Raw genomic sequence first — 13,061 nt, forward strand, 5'->3', positions numbered from 1 at the left:
GGGATCTTCCCGGACCGGGGCACGAACCCGTGTCCCCTGCATCGGCAGGCGGACTCAACCACTGGGTCACCAGGGAGGCCCGTGCCTTTGCTTTTTTATTTGATGATGGTTTGAACCTTCTTCTCCAGCTTTCTTAGCCCCCGATTCTCTCAATTTTAACAGTAGCTACCATTTATTGAGTATAAGTAACATAATTAGCTCAGTTTGAGTAGCTACCATTTTTAAATAAATGTAACTATGCAAAAATGTAAAATAGATAGCTAGTGGGAATCAGCTGCATAGCACAGGGAGATCAGCTTGGTGCTTTGTGACCACCTAGAGGGGTGGGATAGGGAGGGTGGGAGGGAGACGCAAGAGGGAGGGGATATGGGGATATATGTATATGTATAGCTGATTCACTTTGTTATACAGCAGAAACTAACACACCATTGTAAAGCAATTATACTCCAATAAAGATGTTTAAAAAAAAAGAGTTAAATATACTCAAACTAGGAAAAATAATATAAGGAATTAACATGTACACATCATCAAGCTTCTTCAACCTTCATCTTTTTCTAGGCACTGTTTCTTCAGTCCCACCCATAAAAAAAAGCAAAAAATTCTTTAGTGTTTTAAAACAAATCTCAGATAACATATCTTGTCTGTAATATCTCGTGTAAATTGTTAACAATTGAGGACTTAAAAATACAACCACAGTAGCAGTACAACACCGCAGACAAAAAGAGAGAAAAATAATTCCTTGATATCATCTGATTTCAAGTTTATGCTCAATTTAATTATCTTAAAAGTGTTTTTTTTCAAGATCCAAACAAGTTCTATACATTGCTTTTGGTTCATACATTTCTGAGGTTTGTTTTTTTAAAACCAATGTTTCTCTTCTTGTTTTTTTTTTAATGTAATATACTTAAGGAACAAACCAGATTGTGTCCTACAGAATTCCCCACATTTTAGGATTGACTAATTTTATCCTTGTGACATAATTTAGCATGCTTCTTTATCCTATATTTCCTATCACTTCATGAATATTTAATAATAATCTCATATTTTCTATAATTAGGGAATTAAATATAGGAGATGATTAGATTCAGGTCAGTTTTGCTTTTGTTTTTGTTAAGAATGACTTCATAGTTGTTTCTGTGTACTACTTATTCAAAGACATCAGAGGAGCATATTGTCTGGTTTTTGCACTATTAGTTTTTAAATTGATCAGTGGTTTGAGGTGATGTCAGACCATCTTGTCTATTACATAGTTCTCTAACAAACTTTTACCTCATGGTTTTATCATTCACTGATAATTGTTTCTTACATCCAGCATTTCAACGAAAGATTACAAGAATAGTGAATTTTGTAATTCTATCATTCTATTTGCATTTATCAACTGCGATTCTTTCGTAAAGAATAACTTTTCCTCATCAACTATTTGGCTACTCTGAAATAAATTCTGTACAAGAAAGGTGGGATAAATGTTCAGTTCTTACCCTTTATTTATCAATTTTCAAAATGACGATTTGATGCCCTATCAACGTCTAAACAGAACCTATGTATATATTTTAACTATCATGAAGACTTCTGGAGTTTTATGTATGTGGTGTGTTTCTTTTAGAGGTTAAAATTAATGCAGTAGTCAGCTGATTAGTGACTGTTAGCCAAGCTACATTATGATATGTTGAGCAATGATTATTATGATTGTGTTTAGGTGTGTGCTCGTGTGGAGTTGAAGGCAGAAAAATGTAGTCACTAACTCTCTACAGTTTAAGTTTAAACTCATTAAATTTATTCAGTAAATATTGAGCATCTACCATGCACAAGACCTTGCACTAAATACCTGAGGGATGCAAAGTTGTATAAGTCACAGGCCTCAACTGCCCCTGGATTTGATGCCCTGGAGTCAGACTCTAAATTTGTATCTAAGGTTTAGGAATTATTAGTTCTTAGGCCTCACAGTAAGAGAAAAGGGGGAAAAGAATAAGCATATACTTAGAACTTGTTCAGTAATTCCACTTATCACAGCTTCTGTGTACTCAGTCATACCACATAGGGCTCTTGAGTTTTAAATGATATAATACATGTTAAACACCTATTAAGTACTCAATAAATGTTGAAACGGTTATTATTAAAGATCACAAACTGGGTATGGATTATGTTCATTGCTATAGGTCTTACTTCTATGTCTTTTCAGTGTAAAGAGCTAGAATATAGCTATTTTATTAGATATAATTAAATATCATGATTATAAATTGACCCCTTCTTCTCTACCCAGTAACCTCACTTGCTCTTTTCCTCCAATTAAAACCTTATGTTCTAAGATACTGAACTTTTGCCATTATACTGAGATGTCATGCTTCCTTAGGATTCTGAGCTTAGCACATGCTCTTTCCCCTACTAAAAATGCTTCCTTTTTTAATTCACTTCCATAATCTAGTTACACTATAAGATTCAGCTCAGCTGTTAAGGAAGCCTTTGCAGATGTACAGGCCTCCTTCAAGGGTAGGTTGGGGAACTTTCCTCTATTCTCTCCTTTTACCATGGGTTCACCTTTGTCATTGTACTCATCACACTCAGCACTGGATTAGAAGGTTCATCCTGGTAAAGTGGAAAGCACTGGGACACAGATTAGTTCAAATTAATTATGGTGCTGCCAAGTTCTGTGTGACTTTGGGCAAAGCACTTAACCTCTCTGATTTTAACCTTCCACAATTGAAAGTGATAGTGCCTGTCTATCTACTTCCAAAGGTTGTTAATATGCTGTTGCTTTTGTATAGCTTTGGATAACAAAAACTCAATCTCATTGTCTCTTAAACTATTTCACCCAAAATCTGAGCCCTCATCACAGCCACAATTTCTGATTGGCCATTTTAAACCCATTGTCTTTTGCTGAGCAGTTCCTGGGTATCCCATGATCCCTGTGATAAATAAAGAATATAATTCCCAACATTAGTCTTACCCCACCAAATTAATATAATTAGCATATCTCTTATGGTAAAGAGAAAAAAGTAACCTAGTGATTATTCTTCAAGTGATATCTTTCCAAATGGATACACCAGACTAATGTTCTATGCAAGACAATGGTAGAAAAAATGTTTACCTAAATGATCTATAGAATGCTTTCCTTCTCAATTCACTTTTCTCCAAATAGTTGCATAGATTACTAAACTAAGTATGGGTTTATGAACATATTCACCTAATCTCAAATTTTGTGCCCTCTCTTTAGAGTTCAATGAGTCCTGACTATCCTTTTTTAAAAAAATTAATTTATTTATTTGTTTATTTGTTTGTTTTTATGTTTGGCTGTGTTGGGTCTTCGTTGCTGTGTGCAGGCTTCTCATTGAGTTGACTTCTCTTGTTGCGGAGCACGGGCTCTAGGCACACAGGCTTCAGTAGTTGTGGCACACGGGCTCAGTAGTTGTGGCTCACAGGCTCTAGAGTGCAAGCTCAGTAGCTGTGACGTACGGGCTTAGTTGCTCCACAGCATGTGGGATCTTCCCACACCAGAGATCGAACCCATGTTCCCTGCATTGGCAAGCGGATTCTTAACCATTGTGCCACCAGGGAAACCCCTGACTATCCTTTTAAACTAATTTTATATGACACTTAACCTGATAGCCCTTTGACTGCTCCCAAGATTAATTTGCCCAGAAACATTCCTTTGAATCATCTTATGCTCTTATTTCTGGACAAACTCACATTCATTGCAGCAAACATTTATTTATATTATGCAGTGTGAAGCTTTGTACTCAGAAGAATAAAGGGCAGTGCCTACTTTTAAGGGGTCAGAATAATATGCATTCCTTACTTTTTTCACTTAATCAACCAACAAACATTTATTAAGTGTTTATATTTTGCCAAGAAATGTATGTGACAATGGAGGATAACAGTGACAAATGAGCCACAGTCCCTGCTCTGAAGTAGTTCACAGTTTGGCAAGGGATTCAAAGAAATCAAGAGACAATTACAGAACAGTTTGTTAAGTGCATATTGTTAATAATCTTGAATGTGGTGTCTGTCAGGGCCCTGGCAGGAAACAGCTGACACACTCAAGTTGACTCAAGTTGACTTTTTGAGGAGGGTTTAATAAAGGAACTATTTACAATGTTGGCAGCAGGGTTAAAGGAAATGAATGTAGGATAATGCAGTACCCTGGACATCAAGGGCAAATGGAGGGAACAATTTCTGGAAGACAGAGAAAGTCACTGTATTGACTGAGCCAGCTGGCGGGAGCTGCGGCCTTGTAGAAAGATGCAGGCAACCCCTGGCTACGTGGAAAAGAAGAATTGGGAGATTAAATACCCTGACCCCTGACTCCACTTGCTTTCTGCCTTCTGATCTTTCTGTCTCTGCACCTCTGTGGATGAAGCCAAGCTCAAGCCAGAGGAGCAAGGAGCCTATTAATACAGATCTTATAAATCAGCTACTTGGGGCCCAGAACAGGGTAGAGAAGGCAAAGAATGGGCCTGGGAAGCCAAAGGAATGATATTCAGCACAAATTCTTATTCTGTGCTTTTCACATAATGTCATTCATTTTTACAACAAACCTGCATTAAGTGGTTGTTCTAATCCTGCAGATTAAAAAAATGAGGTTCAGAAATTATAGAGGATGGATCCAAGGGCATGCAACTAATAACTGATAGATCCAGGGCTTGAACACACCAGTGTGCTTACACTATCTCTGTTCTTTTCACCAGGTCTATATGTTGGTATTTATGTGCAGGGAATCATGGGAATACAGTGGAAACACATAACCCATACTATCTTGTGAAAAGGCCTGTGGAGACAAGATTGTCAGGAAAGGCTTCCTGGGGAAAGATGATGCCTGAACTGAGCTTTGAAGGAAGACTGGTATAAGTAAACAGAAGAAGGGAAGAAAGTGCAGTGCAGGTAGAAGTAGCAGCAAAATGCAGAGATGACAGATGCAATTAATTGATTATGGTTGAAACAGACAAAGCAGAAATAATGAGAAAATATGACTTCTATACAAGCAGTGTGAAAAATTGATAGGATTTAGGGTCTTTTAGGTGAGTTAAAGACTGGATGCTATTACCTCATTGTGTATAGATAGTGGGGTTCATATGGACAGATGAACAGGATTATTTTCCATGAAAATAAAAGAAAAGGAGATATATAGAAAGATCATCACAAATAATGACACAGCATGCTTCCTCATTACTGAAACCCAGTTCTTTCACCATTCCTCAATTCATCACCCTCAAGGACAAGGCCATCATTTTCTAGAAGCTTCATCATGATAAAATTTATAATTCTTATTAATGCCCAGATTATAATAATTTGTGCTATTAATGTGGCTGACAGACATAAACTCATTAAAATATTACATATGTGAAAAAATCAATCAATAATGCTAGGTCTATAAGGAGATTAATAAGACTTCTGGTTCCAAAGTTCTATAATAGCACATTTGTTATAGCTTGGTCCCCATACCACTTAGATATAAACTCTATGATTTTGTCAAACATTTCCCTTTTATCCAGTGGCCAATGATATAGCCTTCTATATAGAGTCAATCATGAAACATAGCAAAATCCAACATAAAAACAAAAATAAGCTTTGAAACAAGTGAGTCCATAATACAAGACCAAAATATTGGCTTTTACAAGCCATTGACCTCATTTTGAGCCCTGGTTTGTTTGTTTCTTTGTTTGTTTCTTTGTTTGTGGTAAAAGAAGGGTAATAAAATCAGTTCACAGGATTACTGTGAGAACCAAATTAGACAATGTCTTTCTTTTCTTTTCTTTCTTTATTTTTAAGATCTTTATTGGAGTATAATTGCTTTACTAGACAATGTCTTTAAAACAGAAGTCTTCCATCCCTCACCCCTCAAAATTTCCATAACTTTTCCCTTTGTATTTTATCCATTTCTTTTCTAGAGGACATGCCATTACTTGACTTTAAAAAGACAGATAAATGTTTTAAAATGTAGAAATTGTATACATTCAATTTTTTCCTCTTATTAAGCAATTCTAAAAGATTGTTAGGCAAAGAATATGAAAGAATTATACAGAATTTTGAATTATCAACTTCTCTCTCATCTCATATTATCTGAATTTATTAATAACTGAGCTAGTGATAAATATGTCTTTATGCTACTAAAATTATACATTACATTATTTCTGTTTTACTTGCTAGGAATCAGACAGTCTAAAGGATTAAGAAACTTTTTTCTGGTCCTCTGTGTATTTCATAGTTGTAACTAAATTCCCAGGCATAGAATCCCCCATTCTTTTTGATCCCTTTACTCCTCAAGAATCTGATATTTGTAAAGCCCTTTGATAGCATCAGATGAAAATTGCTACTTTACACAAAGGCATATTTATGTCATATGATCAAAAGAGTGAAACACGGAGAAAACACGCTTCATACCAAAGGCAAGCAATTCTGATGCAGCCTCAACTTTTTGGCCTGGAAGATGCTGGAGATGAAGCAAATGCCTCACATCCAATTCATGTTATAAACTAGTTCAGAGGAAAGAGAAACTGGGAAAATCTGCTAGTTTTCCAAAGAAGCAGGAACCTCCACCTACACCATGCTCTACGCACTTCAATGCAAGTGTGTCTTCCCGATGGCTTAACTGTAAAACCAACCCGCTTTCTTTCTTTCGTCCTGTCAAGAGATGATAGTTTGTTTTAAACTAGGAACATATAGACAGCTTTCAGACAGACTTTCATGCCAACTATAAGACTGAGTTTCACTTCATTGAGTAATAATGATTAAATGCAAAGCCAAAAGAAGGCCATCCTCTGCAAAGTATGAGTGAAGGACATCAGGACTGTGTCAGAATGACTGAAGAAAGGGCAATTTTCCTTTGATTTGACAGCCTAAGCCCTACCTCAGAGTAAGGCTACCTTGTCTACTGTGCTATTTAGTGACTTAGAATCTTTCCAGCCAAAAGCTGGCCTAACAGACTTATCTTCCTAGTGAAAGTCATATGATTTTCAGTATACAAGAAATAAGAGAATGTCAGACATAAGCTTTTTGTTATTAGACTCCTCGGGATACATGTGGTTATTACCTTCCTTTTTTTTTCCAGATTATACATATATATTTAGAGAAACATGAAGTGAAAACCTGATGCAGACCCTCAGTTTACTTTAAAATAAATTTAAATTTTGAAAAAAATGTTTAAAAGTACATTAAATGGTAGAAGTAGAAAGAAAGGAAGGAAGGAAGGAGAAGAGAAGAAAAAAGAAAAGAAGGTGGAGGGAAAGAGGGAGGAAAGAAAGATGGAAGGAAGAAGGAAGGGAAGAAAGAAGGGTGGAAGGGAAGGAGGGAAGAAAGAAAAAGAAAGAAAGAAAGAAATGAATGTAGGATAGGAAAACTTTTCCCTTTCTCCTTTCTAGTTTCTTAGGCTGAATTAGATTGATGTGAGACAGATTAACAGGAGAAAAACAAATTTAATGTTGTACATACAGAAGCTCATAAAGATATGAGACTCAAAGAAGTGACCAAAGCAGGCAGCTTTTATACATTTTAGAGAAAGAACCAATTATTTGTGAAGATTTGACAAAACAAAGGGATTTAGGCTTGGAGTAGCAAATTAATTATGAAGTAAAGTTTGTTTATACAACATTCTTGGCCTTGAATTTCCTATCTCTAGTGATAAGGTATAGGTAGAATACCTTCACATGGGAGATTTATTTTATGCTTTCAGGGGACAAAGGAAGGTCAGAGTGTCCTTCCTGCATTGGCTATTTCTTAAGTAACTTTAATTCAAAATAATATGCCATGTCAATGTGGCATATTTTGGGATGGTGCATTTTGCTCCCCCTCAGAAAGAAAGAAAGTAAAGGAGGAAAGAATGATAGATGGAGAGAAGGCAGAAAGGGAAATACTTGGTTCCAGAAATGAATAGAGAATTAAAAGCCAGTGTGGTAATCTATGAATCTGATGCACTTAGTGCCCATGAGGACAATAATACAGATATGGATTTAAGCTAGGAGATAAGGTTTAACACCCAAGTAAGACAGGAAATTTGGCCTTTGGCTTATAAAAGAAGAAGAGATGAAATGAAAAACCTTGCAACAAAGTTGGCAATGTGAAAAGGCTGCCCCTCAGGGAGAGGTTGGATGGGACATCACACCCACCAGCACAGGGAAGTTGCAAAGATGACTAACAATTACAAATGACCGAAACTTTTACAGAATTATAGAACAACGTGAGTCCTCAACTTAAGAAGAACATTGAACTGCAAGCAGAATAAATAAAAATAAACTTCTAAAAATATTATAGTAAAGTAAAAGAAAATCAAAGCAAAACACAAATCCTGAAAAAGAACTTTATAAAAAAAGACAAATTACTTTTAATAATAGACTACTTAGGCAATTATAAAGTACAGAAAATAATAAAAGGATATATCCAAAGTACTAAAATAACATAATCCAAAACATAGACTTTCATAGTTTAATTTATTATAAGAATAAAATCAAAGCCATTTTGGCAGAAAGGCTGAGAATATTTACCATCAGAGCTTTTCAGTGAAATAAATGAGTAAACAATGACTGTATGTCACTTAGAGGGAAAAACCCAGAAAGATGCAGTGGTGGCCAACTGGGTAAAAGATGTGGGGAATTATAAATGCACTGACCATAAAATTAGTTACAATACTGAATAATTTGAGTGGTTTAAAAATGAGGTAGAACTATAATATTATATAACAAACAACATGAACTTTAAGCTAAAAGCTTTATTAAGGATAGTCATTTCTTAAAGATGGAAGAGTCAATTCATTTACCAGAAAGCTAAAAATTTTCTCAATTTAAATACACCTATTTATTGCTCAAACCAAAATCCCAAAAGTGAAATTACCAAAAGGTTGAAATACAGAGAAAAGAAGAAAACCAGGGAATTATTAACCAAAATAAATCTGTTGTAACTTTATTATTATCAGATAAAGTAGAGTTTAAGCCAAAAAGATTTATTAAGGATAAAGAAAGCTATTGTTGACAATAAAAGGAACAATTTCTTACCATATAAATTCAGGATTATTATTTATATTTAGTAGCATCTTATTTGTATAATATAAATTTTAATTGTAGTGTTTTTGTTGTATAATTTTAAATATTTTATAGTTTTGTACCAGCAACACACAAATTCTCTGTACTTTTATACTCCCCCAAATTTATAGAGTGAGCACTGACCAAATTGAACATTGATATTGAAATGTCCAAAAATCATAGCAGGGATCTCTCAGAAACAATGACACCAAAGTTCACCATTTTAGTAAAATATGAAACATTTTAATAATTGACCATCAACTAGGCCCAAAATTAAATCTCAACAAATATTGAGTAAACAAAATCATACAGAAGTCTTTTCTGACCATACTGCAATAAAAGTAATTAGATACAAAATGCCAAAACTACATAACATATATTTATAAATGTGCAAATTATAGAAGAACTCAAAATAGACCTTACCTTATATTTAGAATTGAACACACAAGCTTTATGTAACAAAATCTAGAGGATGCAGGAAAAAATGTTTCTTAGAAAGAAATTTATAGTTCAAAATGCATATATTACAGTACAGGTAACACTGGGAATTAGTGATTTAAGTGTTCAGTTGAAGAAGTTAGTTAGAGGAAAAAAAGGAAGCCAAAGAAAGTAGAACAAAATAAATAAGGTTACATTAGTGATTTTGAAGACAATGAAACAATAAAGAGGTTCCTTTTTGTTTGTTTGAGAACTAGTAAGGTAGTGAAATTTCTAAGATTGATAAGAAACTCAAGTGAAATCACAAGTTAACTCTATTAAATTATAAAGGAAGTATAACTTAAATGCAGAGGGCATTAAGCAAAGTCACAAAAAGAATTATATAAACATTTGTCATCAAAAATTTTAAGTTATAGATGAAGTGTATACATTTAGGGGAAAATACAATAAACAAAACTGACTTTATAAGAAACAGAAAATCTAAATAAACTCTAAAACCATTAAATTTAGTCAGTAATAAAATATCTATGTAGTTGAAAAAAGCAACATGCCCAGATGGTTTTATAATTGTTCTGTTAAAACATCCAGGAACACATATCCCCTATATTACATTACAGATAATAAAACTGGGAAACAATGCTATAACTTATTTTATTTATTTATTTAATTTTATTTTTTTGTGGTATGCGGGCCTCCCTCTGTTGTGGCCTCTCCCGTTGCGGAGCACAGGCTCCGGACGCGCAGGCTCAGCGGCCATGGCTCACGGGCCCAGCCGCTCTGTGGCATGTGGGATCCTCCCAGACCGGGGCGCGAACCCGGTTCCCCTGCATCGGCAGGCGGACGCGCAACCACTGCACCACCAGGGAAGCCGCCATATAACTGATTTTATAAGTCTAGTTCAGTTTATTTCAAAACCAAACCAAGACAATATGAGACAGGAAGACCATAGGGGAATATCACCTATGGAAATCATGCAAAAATTGCAATTTTAGCAAAGAAAATTAGCAAAGTAATTGTAATTAAAAAACAACACTAGTAATTAGAAGACAATTTCAAATTATCTTAGTAATTAGAAGATAATTTCAAATTATACATTCATTACTAGATTTGGCTAAAGCATACTTAATTTCACTTACTGCTAAAATTAAACACAAATAAATGATAAAAGGGATTCTTAAATGAATAAATTCACAAGGACATGACTAAAAGAAGAGACAGTGACACATCTGGGAAGGGGGGATGTAAAGGATGAACGGTAAAGGCAGCAGACCCATCAAGTTGAATCTAAGCCAGAAGAAAGGAAATCAACAAAGCTATGGAATATGGACTGTAGAAGTTCTGAAAGTTTCAGGAATTGACAACACAATGCATCTCTGGAAGTGGGTGTGGAGGGTAACCTGAAAACAGTGTGATTATGTGAAAGTCTTTTGAAGATGCAGTTTAATTCCAAGATCTTTAACCCCAGTTCTGAGAGACTTGTCTCCTCTGCGCTCCACTGTGGTGCCAGCAGAAGCCGCATGATTCTTCTCTGAGAAGGTAGTCAAGCAGCTTCTGCATTGAGGCAGGAAGTGCACAGTTGAGATTGGAGTATTGTATTGAAAACAGAAGAAATGGGAAAAGCCCAGCTACTTATTGAAAGATGAGCCCCCAAATGTCAACCCTCATCTTCTCCTTGGCTCATAGATTTTGAACAGCTTTTTTTTTTTTCTTTTAGAGAAGAGATTAGATATATTCTCTGAAAAATCTGACCAGCCCTAGAAAACAACTCAGCGTTTCCAAATGAAAATCTCCTTCAGACTCCCTGTGATTAATCTTACAGGTTACAAGCCCCTCCCAGGGGCTCATGTTTTCCAATTGCTTTTTTTTTTTTTAATTCAAGTTGAAGTGTGAGCAAAGATCACACAATACCCAAAGAAATCTTTAATGTGAAAGAGACAAAAGCAAAGAAGTGACAGTAACTGTGAACCTAAACTAACTGATACAAGATTCTATCTTCCAGAAACTCTCAATGTCAGAAGATTTCCCCATCAGAATATAAAGATGAATATCCATGAACTTCAGACATTAGCTTTTACAGAGTAATGTGAGGCCAACCTCACTTTTATTTCTTTACAGATAACTTATTTTATCTGTTTGGAGTCTTACAAGATTCTTTTTATCTTCATAGGAAGGATCAGAATTTTATAAATACTTTATAAGAGAGGAAAAAAATAAATATCATTGAGTATTTGCTAAAAGGTCTTTCAGGAAATTTTTGGTAAAGGTTATTATGAAGCCTTGCAATGTAATTTTCCTTTTTCTGCCTCTTTAAAATACTTCTATAAAGATATATAATTTTTTGAGATTTTGACATCAATGCTTAGTTCTTTTTGATGGAATACTATGTCTCTAAGACTGTTCACAAAGTGTCCCAGTTATATTTGGGTAACAGGTGCAGTAAGTGCCAATAATTTTTTTAATGTTTCCTTGGAATTGTTATATCTTTATGGATATTTTCATATTTGGGGGCATGGAGAGTGGAATGGTAATCTTGCATGTCGAATATAGCCTCCAACAGGAGACGGCGGCTCATTGCCTTCTCTGACAAAAACCTGGGGCTCTAAATAGGAGAATTTTAAATCAACAGGAGAGAGAAATTACCTCCCTAGCTTCTTCAGATGGATAGGACTACCTACTTCAAGAGGTGATTCAGGAACAGGACACAATGATATTAGTTTGGGTATTGGTTTATCTTACCCAACGCTATCAGTCTTATAATTAGTGGAAATTCTTAGCTCTTAAACTGTCAGAGCCCATTAAATGATGGTATGAATATTTGTCTTTGTCCATGTCCCTATAAGTACTTTGGTGGTAAGTTTAAGAGGCTATGTCTGGAGCTTGCTAGTCTAGTGCCACTTTAAAGGAGAAGTCTAAATCATTGTTTCATAGAATTGGCAGTTCAAATTAAACATTCTAAATTAAACATTTATCTTCCTTACTAGAACTCTCTAACTCTCCAGTGGAAGAAAATGATTTGAAGTATTCATCCATATAACATATTTATTTTTTATCACTGTGTCCCAGACTGTGTTTGGCCCTAGGGAAATAATTAATAATATGGTGTACATCACGTCCCAAAGGGATAACAATCTAATGTGAAGACAGCCATGGAACAGATTAAATCCAATACGAATGGAAGGAGCTATAATAGTGGTCAGCACAGAGTAGCCTCACATACACCAACCTAGGGAATCAGAGAGGATTTCTTGGAAAGAATAACCAGGGCCAAGCATGGATAGAAGGTTCTGAGTAGGACCGAAGGCTCCCACATACTTCTTTTTTTTTTTAATGTGATGAAAATATGTCTCCCCATAATTTTTAACACCTTTATTGAGATATAATTCATATACCATACAACTCACCTAAAGTGTACAATGTATTGGTTCTTAATATATTCAAAGACGTGTGTAACCATCAGCACAGTCAATCTTAGAACATTTTCATCTCTTCAAAAAGAAACCCCATACTCTTTAGCCATTAATCCCCTGTACTCTCCCCTCCACTTTCAGCCTTACGCAATCATTAATATACTTTCTGTCTATAGATTTCCTTGTTTTGTACTTTCAAATGAGTGAAATC

The sequence above is a fragment of the Physeter macrocephalus genome, chromosome 16 (assembly GCF_002837175.3).
Source record: "Physeter macrocephalus isolate SW-GA chromosome 16, ASM283717v5, whole genome shotgun sequence".
Lineage (NCBI taxonomy): Eukaryota > Metazoa > Chordata > Mammalia > Artiodactyla > Physeteridae > Physeter > Physeter macrocephalus.